The sequence below is a fragment of the Camelus dromedarius genome, chromosome 15 (genome assembly GCF_036321535.1).
Source record: "Camelus dromedarius isolate mCamDro1 chromosome 15, mCamDro1.pat, whole genome shotgun sequence".
NCBI lineage: Eukaryota > Metazoa > Chordata > Mammalia > Artiodactyla > Camelidae > Camelus > Camelus dromedarius.
In genome coordinates this window covers 25,855,381-25,870,391 of record NC_087450.1, presented here as the reverse complement: position 1 = coordinate 25,870,391, position 15,011 = coordinate 25,855,381, and the positions used below count along the sequence as shown (strand labels likewise).

The following is a 15,011-nucleotide window of genomic DNA, read 5'->3' as shown; positions in this document are numbered from 1 at the left end:
TATTTTTCTTTCTCTTTCTGGCTTACTTCACTTAGAATGACATTCTCCAGGAGCATCCATGTTGCTGCAAATGGCATTATGTTGTCGGTTTTTATGGCTGAGTAGTATTCCATTGTATAAATATACCACCTCTTCTTTATCCAGTCACCTGTTGATGGACATTTAGGCTGTTTCCATGTTTTGGCTATTGTAAATAGTGCTGCTATGAACATTGGGGTGCAGGTGTCATCCTGAAGTAGATTTCCTTCTGGATACAAGCCCAGGAGTGGGATTCCTGGGTCATATGGTAAGTCTATTCCTAGTCTTTTGAGGAATCTCCACACTGGTTTCCATAGTGGCTGCACCAAACTGCATTCCCACCAGCAGTGTAGGAGGGTTCCCCTTTCTCCACAGCCTCTCCAACATTTGTCATTTGTGGATTTTTGAATGATGGCCATTCTGGCTGGTGTGAGGTGATACCTCATTATAGTTTTGATTTGCATTTCTCTGATAATTAGTGATATTGAGCATTTTTTCATGTGCTTTTTGATCATTTGTATGTCTTCCTTGGAGAATTGCTTGTTTAGGTCTTCTGCCCATTTTTGGATTGGGTTGTTTATTTTTTTCTTATTGAGTCGTATGAGCTGCTTATATATTCTGGAGATCAAGCCTTTGTCGGTTTCACTTGCAAAAATTTTCTCCCATTCCGTAGGTTTTCTTCTTGTTTTATTTCTGGTTTCCTTTGCTGTGCAGAAGCTTGTAAGTTTCATTAGGTCCCATTTGTTTATTCTTGCTTTTATTTCTTCTAGGAGAAAATTTTTGAAATGTCAGTCAGATAATGTTTTGCCTATGTTTTCCTCTAGGAGGTTTATTGTATCTTGTCTTATGTTTAAGTCTTTAATCCATTTTGAGTTGATTAAGGCTGGTTCAACATACACAAATCAATCAGTGTAATACATCACATGAACAAGAGAAAGGACAAAAACCACATGATCATCTCAATCGATGCAGAAAAAGCATTTGATAAAATTCAACACCCATTTATGATAAAAACTCTTGCCAAAGTGGGTATAGAGGGAACATATCTCAACATAATAAAAGCTATATATGACAAACCTACAGCCAGCATAGTACTCAACAGTGAAAAACTCAAAAACTTCCCACTAAAATCTGGGACAAGACAAGGATGCCCACTATCACCACTCCTATTCAACATAGTCCTGGAAGTCCTAGCCACAGCAGTCAGGCAAGAGAAAGAAATAAAAGGGATCCAAATTGGAAAAGAAGAGGTAAAAGTGTCATTATATGCTGATGACATGTTACTATATATAGAAAACCCTAAAAGGTCCACACAAAAGCTACTAGAGCTGATTGAAGAATTCAGCAAGGTAGCAGGTTACAAAATTAACGTTCAAAAATCAGTTGCATTTCTTTACACTAACGATAAATCAACAGAAGAAGAAAGTAAAGAAACAATCCCCTTTAAAATAGCACCCAAAGTAATAAAATATCTGGGAATAAATCTAACCAAGGAGGTGAAAGAATTATACACAGAAAACTATAAACCATTGATGAAGGAAATTAAAGAAGACTTTAAAAAATGGAAAGATATTCCATGCTCTTGGATTGGAAGAATCAATATTGTTAAAATGGTCACACTGCCCAAGGGAATCTACAGATTTAATGCAATCCCTATCCAATTACCCAGGACATATTTCACAGAACTAGAAAAAATTATAATAAAATTCATATGGAACCATCAAAGACCTAGAATTGCCAAAGCATTACTGAAGAGAAAGAAAGAGGCTGGAGGAATAACTCTCCCAGACTTCAGACAATACTATAGAGCTACAGTCATCAAGACAGCATGGTATTGGTACCAAAACAGACATATAGACCAATGGAACAGAATAGAGAGCCCAGAAATGAACCCACAAACTTTTGGTCAACTCATCTTTGACAAAGGAGGCAAGAATATACATTGGAATAAAGACAGTCTCTTCAGCAAATGGTGTTGGGAAAACTGGACAGCAGCATGTAAAACAATGAAGCTAGAACACTCCCTTACACCATATACAAAAATCAGATTTTTAAAAATAGCATTTTACCAGAAGTCAAAAGGATTTCTGTGCTTAAAACCAACTCTAGTTCTCTTGTCTCTACCACAGTTTGCCTTGACAGGCTGCAAAATAGACCAAGCAATACTTATAGTACCGCAAACTAGATAGTAAAGGGGAAAAATAACTTCACTAGGCTGAAGAATTTCCCAATTTAAACTTCCATTAAAAGGATAAAATATCCCCAAATTCTTATAGATTATGTGTATTCATTTCTTTCTTTCCCCATGTTAAATGCAATTCTACTTTTTTGGAATACAAAAAAAATTAAAATAAATATTTAAAAGGATGGTTCATATTAGCTACTATTTTGATCCGTTATGAAGTCAAATTTTATTCAGTAAAAAAGAGGAAAAGACCCCCAGCATTGCCCACGGAATGTGTATCAGGGGTCAGTGTTGAATAGGACTTAGCAAGTGGAGGACTGTGACCTGGAAGGAAGTCACGAAGACAGTAGCTCTCCATTTATTTGGGGGCTAAAAGTAGCCAGCCTGTTAGCCAGCCTGTTTTGTTGAATAGGTATTAATTCAGAGCTGTACCAACACTGTTCTAGGGGCTTGCGTTAGACCACTAAACAAAATGAAGACTCTTGTCCTCATAGCACCTCTGGTGGAGCTGACATTAAACATAAAACATAATAAATAACCAATCACATGGTATTAGAAGCAGTATTACAATTTAGCAGGTAATTTGGGCACGTCTTGTGTTGCCTTTTAAGCTAAATTTAGAGCTACCGAGAGTTCTCTCCCGTGACACTTTTTTTTTTCCCCTAAGTATGCTTTTTATTTTGTATTGAGTTACAATTACCATAAAATTCTATATTACTTTCAGGTGTATAACACAGTGAGTCAATATTTATATATACTATGAAATAATCACCATGATAAGCCTAGTTACCATCTGTAACCTCACAAAGTTATTACAATATTATTGACTATATTCCTTATGCTGTACATTACATCCCCATGAATTTATTTTATAACTGGAAGTTTGTGTCTTTTAACCTTTCACCCATTTCATCCATCCCCCCACTCCTCTCAACTCTGGCAACCACTAGTTTGTTCTATCTGTAAGTCCATTTCTGTTTTGTATTATTTGTTCGTTTTGTGTTTTAGATACCATGCATAAGCGAAGTCACGTGGTATTTGTCTTTCTATGCCTTATTTCACTTAGCATGATATCCTCTCGATCCATCCATGTTGTCACAAAGGGCAAGATTTCATTCTTCTACATGGCTGAGCTTAATTGTGTCAAAGAAGTATCTCCTACTCTTCTCAGGGTAGCTACAATGAAGAGAGAAGTATGTTGACCTGCTCACTTACTTTCTGTATCTATATCTATATATATATATATTCTATATCTAGGATAATGTATGTTGGTTATATTTACGATTAGAGAAGTTGCATGAAGGTTTCTATTAGAGGTAGTCCTTAAGTTCGACGTCTTTCAAGAAATCTTTCAAGGACCTATTGCTGCTGTTGTATGTCTTATTTATTTTGAAAAGCACTGAGACAGATGCTACAGATGAGGACTTCATGCTCATCTTATCACATGTATATGGGTTGTGCTGAAAGTCTCATATGTGTTCGGAAGATGCTTAATTTCCCACTTAAGAAGATGGAAATTATTTTATTGTGAAATATAGAAAGACATAATATAAATGAGCAGCAGGGGTTAGGTCAGTCTGGGAAGTGAAGGATCTTCAGTGGAGGAGCAATGGGATCATATTTGAATTTTTGTCATAATGATTATTCTTACTCCAGCAACGGAGCATTGTTACTCTACAGTTTTTTTAAACACTTTTTATTGAGTTATAGTCATTTTACAATGTTGTGTCAAATTCCAGTGTAGAGCACAATTTGTCAGTTATATATGAACATACGTATATTCATTGTCACCTTTTTTTTTCACTGTGAGCTACCATAACATCTTGTGTATATTTCCCTGTGCTATACAGTATAATCTTGTTTATCTATTCTACATACACCTGTCAGTATCTACAGATTTTGAAATCTCAGTCTGTCCCTTCCCACCCCCTCCCTCCTTGGAAACCACAAGTTTGTATTTTATGTCTATGAGTCTGCTTCTGTTTTGTATTTATGTGGTTTTTTTTTTTTAGATTCCACATATAAGCGATTTCATATGGTATTTTTCTTTCTCTTTCTGGCTTACTTCACTCAGAATGATATTCTCCAGTAACATCCATGTTGCTGCAAATGGCATTAGGTTGTCAGTTTTTATGGCTGAATAGAATTCCATTGTATAAATATACCACATCTTCTTTATCCAGTCATCTGTCAGTGGACAGTTAGGTTGCTTCCACATCTTGGCTATTGTAAATAGTGCTGCTATGAACACTGGGGTGCAGGTGTCTTTTTAAAGTAGGGCTCCTTCTGGATATATATACTCTACAGTTTTGATGCAGTAAATAGCTAAGACGAAGCTTGGGTCTTCCTTCCTGGTCTGTTTAATAGATAAACTGCAAGGTGGAAAAATAAAAGAAAATCCTTTTTTTTTTTTTTTCTAAAATGAAAGCTATTTTCAGCTAGTGATTGTGTAGCACACTAAAGGGATAGCATTATGTGGATAAGGTAAAGTACCGCACCTCTCCAGTAAATGGACACTTATCCTATGCAGCTATGAAAAGGTAATTGGAGTCCAAAGTGTAAAATATAATGGAAGGTTATTGAGGCATTTGGAAGAGGTTGGGCTGGATTTTTGTACTACACCTGTGGTGACATTCTTTATAGCTGTGAATCTTTTGTGTAGTTGGCTTTTAGAATTTAATGAGCCTCAAGTTAGAAAATTTGGAAATGATTTGTTCCCTCTCAGACATCCAAAGGTGGTATCTGACTCCCAGAGAAACTGATGTCAATAAACAGGAACCACGCTAGTGTTAGTTTGATCATTTTTAGTTTTAGGGTAAAAAAAAAACCAATACATAGTCTCTGACTTTGGTATTTTTTCTTAAATAGTAGGATCTGGGCTTTTAAACCTGGGGGTGCTGGACAGCTCTGATGAAAAAGTCAAGAGTTTCATCCATGAACCCAGGCCTTCCAACCCCTCAGCTTATGAAGTGAGTTGTACTTTCACAAGGCCTAAATCACAAGCTTTACTTTAATGGCTGCTCTCTAGGTGGAGAGGGTTCCCTGCTTCAGTGCAATCAAGGAGTGTATTAATTTGTTATTTCTTTTAAGTCACACAGTATTCTGAGAGAAAGACCATAGCTAGTGAATTCCTTTAAGGTTCCTCCTGTCTGTTTGCAAAGGTACCTGAATCACTTTCCATCCCTGTGTCATTCCCTTCATCTCCGTGGAAGAGGGAAGGCAGTGACGTGACCGGCGTGGACACGCACTGAGCTATGCACTGGGCTCCAGGCGTGTGTCATCTCTGCTTGATTCCAAGTTCAGCATCAGCTGAACATAACAATATTTTTTTCTTTCTATTATAACTGTGATACATGATCACTGATAAGAATTTAGACATACGGAAATCACAGAAAAGAAAAAAATCAGCTTTCTCTGAAACCCAGAACCTACTTGTGCCCTTGACACAAACACTCTACGTTCTTCCGAGGCATAAATTAGCCTCTTTTCTATTGTCTTATTTTCTCCACTCCTTTTGCCCTCAGTCTATATTGTTCTCAGATCTCCCCAATACTAGCAGCAGTTTTTCTGATTTTCCTCTCTCTTCTGTTAATTCTGAATTTCTCCTCCTTTCCCTTTATTACCAAACATTTGGAGATTGTTATGAACGCTTGTCTTTATTTAACACTCCTGATTCATGTCCCAGCACAGAGTATGCTAGTCGCCGTTTTCAGACTTAATGAAAAAGCCTGCATCTCTGAGGATGTCCCTGAGAGCAGAATCAGCGCCAACGCCTACAAATATCTGAACTCCATTTATGAAGAGGGGAAAAAAATCTATTTATTTAAGTTACTATTGGTGGGAAGTGTGTAATTTGTAGCCAAAGGTATCCCTTCGTTATACATTTCTCTTCCTTTGTCCATCATCTTCCACCACTAAATGTTCCTCATATTTACTCTATTTTTCTTAGAATGATGACTTCTTCATCCAATTAGTAGCTTAAACTTTTTACTATGAATTCATTCTTTTCCTTCAACCTGAACAATAGTTTGGTCCCCAGATATGTTTAGTCTTTCTCTGCTTCCGTTCCCATTGTCACTTGTAAAATCTCAGTTGGACAATTTCAGTCATGTCCCCTCTGGTAATTTACCTTCAGTGTTCTTTCTTCACCCAAATCATGTTCTTTTCCAGTGATCCTCAAACTTCCTGTCAAGATACAACTACATTATGCTCACCTGAGAAATGTCTCATATTTTTTGTGTCCACTAACAAAGCTGAACAGTCTTTGAATGATTTACATGCTTTATATAATAAAGAAGATGCTAGAATAATTCTTTAATGTTGTTTTGCTTAAGCAATATTCATTGTAATTTTTTTGAGAGCTAGGGAAAGGGGTTACGTTTAACTACATGGCAGTAATTGTTTAAGATATTCCCCAGGTTTTTTGTTTTTTGTTTTTTCTTTCAGGTAAATATCTCCCATGTGTGTCAGGGCAGGAAACGTAGATTGAGGACCATTTTATAAAAGTCTATTTTCTTAGCATGGCAGAAAAAGCTTTGAATGACCCCTTTCCTCTATCTGTGGCTACATCCTCTTACTCCGTAACTCTGCCCACACCCCTTCGCCAGTCTCTTAACATCTGGAACTACTCATCTTTCCACCCGCACAAGCATTCTTTCATATTTCTTTGCTTTGAATACTATGTTTTATTATAGTACTTATCATCCTATGTTGTAACTATAGTTATTCCACAATGTCAGGTTCACTTGAGGCAGTGTCTTTATTTTTACGTAACATTTTTGTCAACGAAGAGATCGTTGGTTTCAGACAAAATTGTTCTGTATTCTTTTATGTGATGGTCAGTCAGCCATGTTCACAAGAGAAGATACAGGAGAAGTTCAGGAAGAAGACAAGGTTGATGATACTCGCAGGTCCTAGAGACCAGAGCTGTGGCCATATAAGAGAGACCCAGGGCGGGCAAGAGGCAGAAGGGGCAGGACTGAGGAGGAACCTCAGCCTTTGCCTGGGCTTCTGCAGGGAAGGTGAGGTAGGCCAACGGAAATAATTTAGCATGGGCTAGTCGAAATACTTTCAGCAGGCTCCAAGCTGGAGGGGATAGTTCTCGGTTGCCTAGAACCTGGCTCTGGTATGGTGAAGGCAGAGAGAAGAATACTGCTTCCTGGATGGACCAGCCAGTTAAAGGAAGTAGGGCTCTGTATTGGTTAGTTTGCTCATCCAAGGCATGTTCTAGACCGAGCCCTTTGCTATTTCTAAGAATTGGCTAGTCCCAGGAGGGGCAGTCTCTCCCCAGCCAGACGAGTCAAAACATCAGTACATATGAAAGATAAAAAATAGAAACAATACCTAAATGAATTATCCTGTGCAAATAATTAGAAAAAAGAAATGGAAAGTTGGGACTAGGAGTAAAGGAGGGTGCAGAGAAAGTAGAAGCTTTCCAATGAAGTCGTCTAGGAGAGGAACGTAGAGACAGCTCAGGAGAAAGTGTCAGCGTGAACTAGTATTTCTGTCAGTAACTGAAAGCTGGGACGCTGGTGAAAGAGGCCGACGTTTTGATGCTACATCTCTAGAATCAGGGCTACTTTTTAGGGAGTGGTCTGAGTAAATAATTCTGCATATTAGAACCACAGTGAAAGTAAACATTTAGCTAGGAAACAAGACTGAAAAAAAATTCTCTTGGAATTATTCTATGTTTTTAACCTCTCTCCAGTCACCTGTTGATGGACATTTAGGCTGTTTCCATGTCTTGGCTATTGTAAACAGTGCTGCTATGAACATTGGGGTGCAGGTGTCATTTTGAAGTGGGGTTCCTTTCAAACATAACAATGGATAGCAGGCCCTGGCTTCTTCCATGGAGAGAGGAATCGGGGGTGGGAGGGGGATCAATCCTATTGCTGCTGGACTTGGTCTGTACTGTGGAGCGTGTCCAAGGGCGGAAAAGGTTGATCTCAGTGAAAGGGGTAGGGAAGACACACAAAATAGGAAGCCTTATGGAATAAAAGGATCAAAGGAGGCACCAAAGTTGGGCTATTCAGGACCCACAGACTATTTCGCACTGTGACAATATAACTTGAGTTTTAGGACCAATTTCAGGGAAAGAAACAACTTTATTTTATAGACTCTGATGTGTCATATATACTTACAGAGTATTATTCTCTCTTAACCCTGCACATCAAAGTGAGAGCTCTATTATTTGTGTCCAGAGAGCATGCAAGGAGCACAAAGTCTGGTACCAACAAACAAATACAGCACTCTCTGTAGCTGCCGAAACATTTGAGGATCAGCCTAGTGATTTACCATTTAGGGTGCATGTAGGAGCTAGGAAAGGGATAGGACGGCTAGCCCAGGAGACTGAGGCTTTTGAGTTATCGACATAACAGGTGTAGTCCTCTGAACACTCTCAAAGTAACACTTTAGAAATTAAGATTTTGTTTCCATTCTGGAGAACCTTGAATACAAGTGAGGATGCTCCCTGCTCAAATCCTAGAATCTAGCAAGGGCAGGAATCAGGAATAGCCTGCCGTTAATGAAGAGTGAAGTTTGCTCTGCTACTTGCTTAGCTTTGAGATACATGTTTTCTAACCAACTGAGGGAAACTAATTTCTATCATAATTCTAGTAAAGTGAAATGGTGCTTTTTTATGAATAAGTTTCTGATAACAAAAGTTCATATGATACGTGTATGGTAATGACTTCAGGAAAGGAGTGCAATTTGTGTCTTTTAAATATTTGAAAGTTTAAACTTCACAATTACAAATATGTCTGTAATTTTAAGGGCTTTCACAAACTGAGCATTATTGTTGTATCTTTGGTAAAGAATGCAGCTCTCCTAGACACATTAAAAGTAACCACTGCTCATAACCTCCATGGAATTTTCCTGTAACCCTGTGTGTTCTTTCCAACGTTGATGTCCCAAAGGTGGGCTAACACACAGGTGACAGGCTCTGGTATGAGACTGCCTGACTTTTAGTCTTGGTTTGACCTATGCTGACTAGGAAGTTAAGTTATCCCTACCCCAGTTTCCTCATTTGTAAAATGTGGCTAATAATGTTACCTCCTCTTAGGATTATTGGCAAAATGAAATGAGTTAATAGCTACAAAGTGCTTAGAACAGTACTTGGTACATAACAGAGTAATCAACAGATATCCATTGCAATTATTATTTCTTTAGAATTATTTTGGAGGTCCCTAAGTAAAATCATTTGGATTGGAGTTCCACAGCAGACTGATTCAGTAGCAGTAAGAGGTAAAGTGATAAGATACACACTTGCATTTGAACTGCATCCTGGGGCCAAGAAGGGTTGGTGAAGAGGTCAGTTTCCCCAAAAGCAGTGGGAATGAAATGCCCCTAAGAATGGATGTTAGATAGATAAAAGACTAATTTCTCCTACCTTTAGAATGTCAAAATTGCTGTCTAACTTCTTGCTACTCTTTTAAGCATTAGCTTCTATTTTATAATATTTTAAAATTGTCTGGTCATCTAGTCCATTCTTAGTACATGTCCTGTTTTTGAAATGACTATTTTGTGTGTTACTGACTCACACAATTGGCTCTTTCTTTTGATCCAAATGGTTTTCTTCTTATACATGTAAAATCAATCTTCCACAGACCAATGTGTTCGCTCTATCCTTCCAAGCCAGCCCTGTGCCACTGTAATTGCCATTTTGAAATAGCCCTGAGTAAGCGGACTTGTAAAATTGCAGTCTTGTACATTAACCAGGCATAAAAATGGCTTTGTATTTCTGTGGAAGAAAGAGAAAAAATATCTTGGCTAATCTTTAATGTACTGAACTGTCACTTTGTTACCTACATCTGGTATTTCTATTATTTGGGAAATGTTTCAGATCAAACTGGCGTCTGTGTGTGTGTGTGTGAGAGAGAGGGGGAGACTTAAATTTCTCAGAACAAGGCAGGAATCGTCTCTGCAACAACATACATCCATCTTTGAGGAGAAAAACAACTAGGTCCATTAAGCCAGCACCGACAGTCACTCACAACTCTCTATTCATTTGATGTCAAGGTGTGGATACATGTTTACTCCATTAGGTTCTACCTTGCATTGAAATTGAAACAATCTAGCACAGCATCAGTTTCCAGTAGTCCTGTGTTTCTGATCTGGGCAGAGGTGGATTTTCCTTCATGAACTCATTTAAAGTTCTTGAAATTTTCTATAAAGTTATGATTGCGTCAATAACAATTTCCTGACCCTGCAATATATCCTTATATTTGTATGACAGAATTTTGAAAGTAGTATGGCTGTTTTATGTTTTCCTGAATACCAGGAAATATTATTTAAGCCTTCTCAGTGACCACTGGAGTAGTAGATCTTAACGTTATTATATGCGTGCATGCCAAGAGAGACAGCAAAAGGGCTCGTGTTTCTCGGAGGTGTGTTCATTTTGACAGATTTTCTTTTCTAAAGATGGTTGTAATAGTATGTCCCACCCACATGCTCTGCTGCAATGTGACCTTTTCCCTCCCCCATCAAAAACTGGAGTTGATCTCTGTACCCCACTGAATCTGGCACGCCCTATCATTGCTTTGACTAGTAGGCAATGACAGAAGTCAGCGCTAACTTATCTATCAGGTACAGTTAGCAGAGTGTCTAGGGCCCATGACACTTTTAGGGACCCATAACAAATGTTTTCATCTCTCTTAAAATCAGAAGTTTAAAAAAATGAACATTTAGGTGTAAGAAAATGGTTGAACATATGTTTATCTTTCTATCAACACTGTCAAAGTGTAATTTATATATATATATATATATAAATGTGTGTGTGTGTATATATATATATATATATAAAAATTTATGTATTTGTCTTTTTGTTTAATGGAGGAAGGCATTCATGACAGCCAAAGTGCCTAGGGCTCATGAACGTCAGAATTCAGCCCTGGCATAAGTGATACAACGCTAACTCTTAGTGGGCCAGGCAGCTTCTGCTTCCCGCCTCTGGGACATTCCCACTCACAATCCAGCCACCAGGCTGTGATCATTCCAGACTCAATGGAAGGGTCAATAACAGCTGCTCCTGAGCTCTCAGACATCAGCCGGTGTTAACTATCAGCCACGTGAGAGAGCTGTTACGGTTGTGCAGCCTAGTCGAGGCTTCAGGTGACTTCAGTCTAACTATTACTTGAGTGCACTTGCACGGGAGACATCCAGCGAGATCTGCCCAGCTCACCCTGGTCAACCCAAAGTACCACGTAAAGCAATCACTAAGGGCTGCTGTAAGCCACTGACTTTTAGGGTGGTTTGCTAGGTGACAATAGATAACTGAAACCTTGATTCATTCATTTATGCACAATTTATTGAGCATTTTATAATGCATTATTTGGGATACTATGATACAGTATCAATGTAATCAGGACTCTTGATGATCATGCCTAGATCAACTGCTTCTTTAAAGCCTTGGTGGGTGGGGAAAACATGGATCAAGGTGAAACTTAATTAAACTCAAAAAGAAGTTGTAAGATTATTTTGAAGTATAGAGAAAATGTTACTGATAACAAGTGTTGAAATTCATTAAAAGGAAACTATCTTTATTATTTATAAGCCATATTTGTAGGATAAAATATTTCCTTTTTCAATACAGTTATTCAAACCCTAGCTCCACTATCTTCTAGCTGCATGATCATGATCACATATTTTAAACGTCCTGTGCTTCATTCATTTTGAGCTTGTTTGGTCATTGTGAGAATTAGATGAATCAATGCGTGCAAAACTCTTAGAACGAACAGTGCCTGGGATATGTGTGTGCATGTGTGTATCAGTCATTTAATAAATGCTAGATATTTGTACATATATGTATACTCTTAAGCATGTTAGTAGTGTCTAGAACAAACTGGACTTGATGGAAGGCAAGCATGAATCTACTCCCTTATCCTCCTGCCACAGCTTTCAACCATGACATATTAAATCTCCCTTTCAGAGGTTGTTTTTTTTCCTGAGCCCTTTTTCAGAGACAAAGGACTTTATTACAGCACAACAGTTAGTATGAGCTTCATGTCTGTGTTGGTACCCTCCAACCCAATTCCCAGGGGGGTGAAGCAGAGTGGTCCAGATGGACGCTGCTCACAGGGTGGGCTTAGTTCCAGCCGAGGAACCCCAAGCTTATGGAACACCAGTCTTTTGTCAGGGCTACAAACAAACCTGCCTGACCTTTGCTCTGCAGCAAAGGATTATCTAGTTTTTATTGAGTACCTCCCATGTGCTAGGCACTGCAAGACCCCAGAGGAGTCGTTTTACACAGAGTAATAACTTAATCCTCCATGCAAACAAAACTACGAAGTGGGGGTTGGAGATACTCAGGAGATACATAACTTCTTCAAAGTTACAGAGCTATGGAGGATAAATCTAGAATTTGGCCCAATTTGACCTGATTTTGTTTATCTGGCATCATTTAACTCTATCTTGCTATATACGGAAAATAAATAACAAAGAAACCTCCATGAAGCCCACCAATTAAAAAATTATGGTGGCCTCACCTGTTTAAAGAAGGTTGGTAAGGCATTTTGGATTTATGTAGCTCTGAGGTAAAGGAAGATGGAGGGTCAGCTTACCGAAGGTCGTTGCTGTCCTCGGGGGATGCAGGCTCAGTGCTGAGATCCAGCAGGTGGCTTCAGCTGCGTCTCTCCATCCCTGGTCTTGTCCTCTTGTTCTTTGGCCCCTCATGGGTAGACAGAAAGCCCTCAAGAAGTGGAAACTTGCAGGCCTATCCAGTGCACACTGCATCAGCCAGACCCTTGATCATTCCATGTTTTACCTTAGACTGGGCCCCCTTGAGCTGATAGAACATTAAGAGCAAACACTCACAGCAGCTGTGCTGTGCTCCAGGCGTGGTTCTATGCATTCTATGTATTTTTACCTCATGTAATACAAGAACTTCCAAAATAGGTACTATTATTATCCTCATGTTTCAGATGAGGAAACCTAGCTAGGAGAGGTTAAGTAACTTTCCTGAGGTCACATAATTAGTTCAGTGGTATGGATAGGAATTAAACCTGGGCACTCTGGTTCATAGTCTGTGCTCCTAAGCATTATATTACTGGTCTCAAGAAAGCAGTTTCAGTGTTTCTTTTATGTTCTCTCTTAAGAGGTGCTAGGCAGGATCTCAGAGCTTGTGTTGCTGGCTTATCTCCCTGTCCCACCCCCAGAAACATTTTTGACTTTAAGTCAACAATTTTTACCAGAGAAAGATGAAATTTAGTTCAAGAACTCATGTGTCACTTTCAGAATTTTTCCTCGGGTTTTGGATTGCTTGATTTAGAGTTTACAAAGCACTTATTCCAGTATCCCTCTTAAATAAATCAATCACGAAGGCTGAGCTTAACATTATATACCTTGGAGAAGAAACAGACACGAGTAGAAGATTAATCAAGCCAAATGCAGTGTCATTGATTCTGTTGTCAACTTGCAGGCCCCACAAAGTTTTAAGGTGATTGACATGCCCATCACCTCAATGGGGATGGGAAATAAAGATTTTCCAGGCCTATGTAAAACATACATGGTAAAACAAGATATCTCGCCATTCAAGGATGACTCCAAACTGTTCTAGATAAACGAATCCCTGGAATCATGTTTTCATTAATTTTATGGAAAGGTTTATCTGAACATTATTGAAATATATAAAATATTTGAGGAAAATGTTCATGTTCACTTAAGTACCAAAAGGTCTTAAGAAAGGCTATATTATATGAGTTATAAAAGGTCCCAGGAAATTCATTTCCTTTTCAAAGAATAGGCTAACATTTTGAAGTGATAAAGTATTTAAGAATTTTTGAACTGAAACACAAATGCTCACCAATTTGCTTTCTTGTTTCCTGCTGGGTCTGGCAACCCTCCTGTTTAACTTGGAGAACATAATAGGCTTTGCCTAACTATCCATTGTGTTATTTCAAGTATCTATTCTTTGGGGAGAAAACTGACTACTTCTTATCATATTCTACTTGGAAAAGGCACTCACGATATTAGTGTATTCAGGAGGAAAAGATAAAGACTTAGACAAAATCGTAGAAGGTAATTTCCTGTTCTTTTTTATAGCTATGTAAGGAAATGGGCCAAAATGTGAATAACATAATTATAGAAGTATTTGCCTTAATTGAGGTCTCGACACACACAAAAAACCTATTTTTAAAATTGTTGGTAGCATTATACAAATTGGCGAATATAATGAGCCTGTATTTTGACACACACACACACACACAGTGATGAAGACCCACTGCCCAAAGGTCATAACGGGAAAGACCTAGATGTCCTTAAGGATGCAGGTGAAATGAGGGGAAGGTTGGTCAGGATGGAGCAGTGAAGAGACACTCATGTAGAAATGAAACTAACATCTGATTTCACAGAAAAATAAAAAACCTTTTCTTTCTCCACATTAAAACTGAAGGTAATGACATAGGACTTTCACTCTACTTGAAAATGATACCAACTCTGTAGAAGAAAAAATTGAGCTATGAATTTTTCATTATATTTGAAAGTAGTTGTACAATTTTATGGCAGATGAATTCTGTTATGGTATCTTTTGGTCTCTGGTACAACAAATCCCTTACACAATAAATCATTTATGACTCCAGAAAACTGCTACGTTTTCCCCTAAATACACTTTTTCCTATGAGATGTTTGTCAAAAAGTCTAACAACTTTAGAAACCTTCAGTTGTGCGATCTATATTATATTTTTGGCACAATGAAGTCAATTCTTTAATTCACAGAGGTAGCATGGGTGTCCACATTCCCACAAAGAGCTTGCTTTCTTTGCGGGAAAAGGTTGTTTCCTCCTGTGTCCATGAGAGCAGAAGAGTGACCACTTCC

The 15,011-nt window shown here is 38.3% G+C and overlaps 1 long non-coding RNA gene across 2 annotated transcripts in view; it reads right to left on the bottom strand.

Annotated features, from left to right (window-relative positions):
• Positions 1 to 750: 750 nt before the first annotated feature.
• Positions 751 to 15,011, bottom strand: part of LOC116157482 (uncharacterized) — a 349,559-nt gene continuing 335,298 nt past the window's right edge. For both annotated transcript variants that reach the window (XR_010384030.1, XR_010384031.1), the window contains 2 exons: positions 12,760 to 12,866; positions 751 to 784 (listed from right to left, as the gene is read on the bottom strand). This is a non-coding gene — a long non-coding RNA (uncharacterized LOC116157482). The remainder of the gene's footprint in view (positions 785 to 12,759; positions 12,867 to 15,011) is intronic.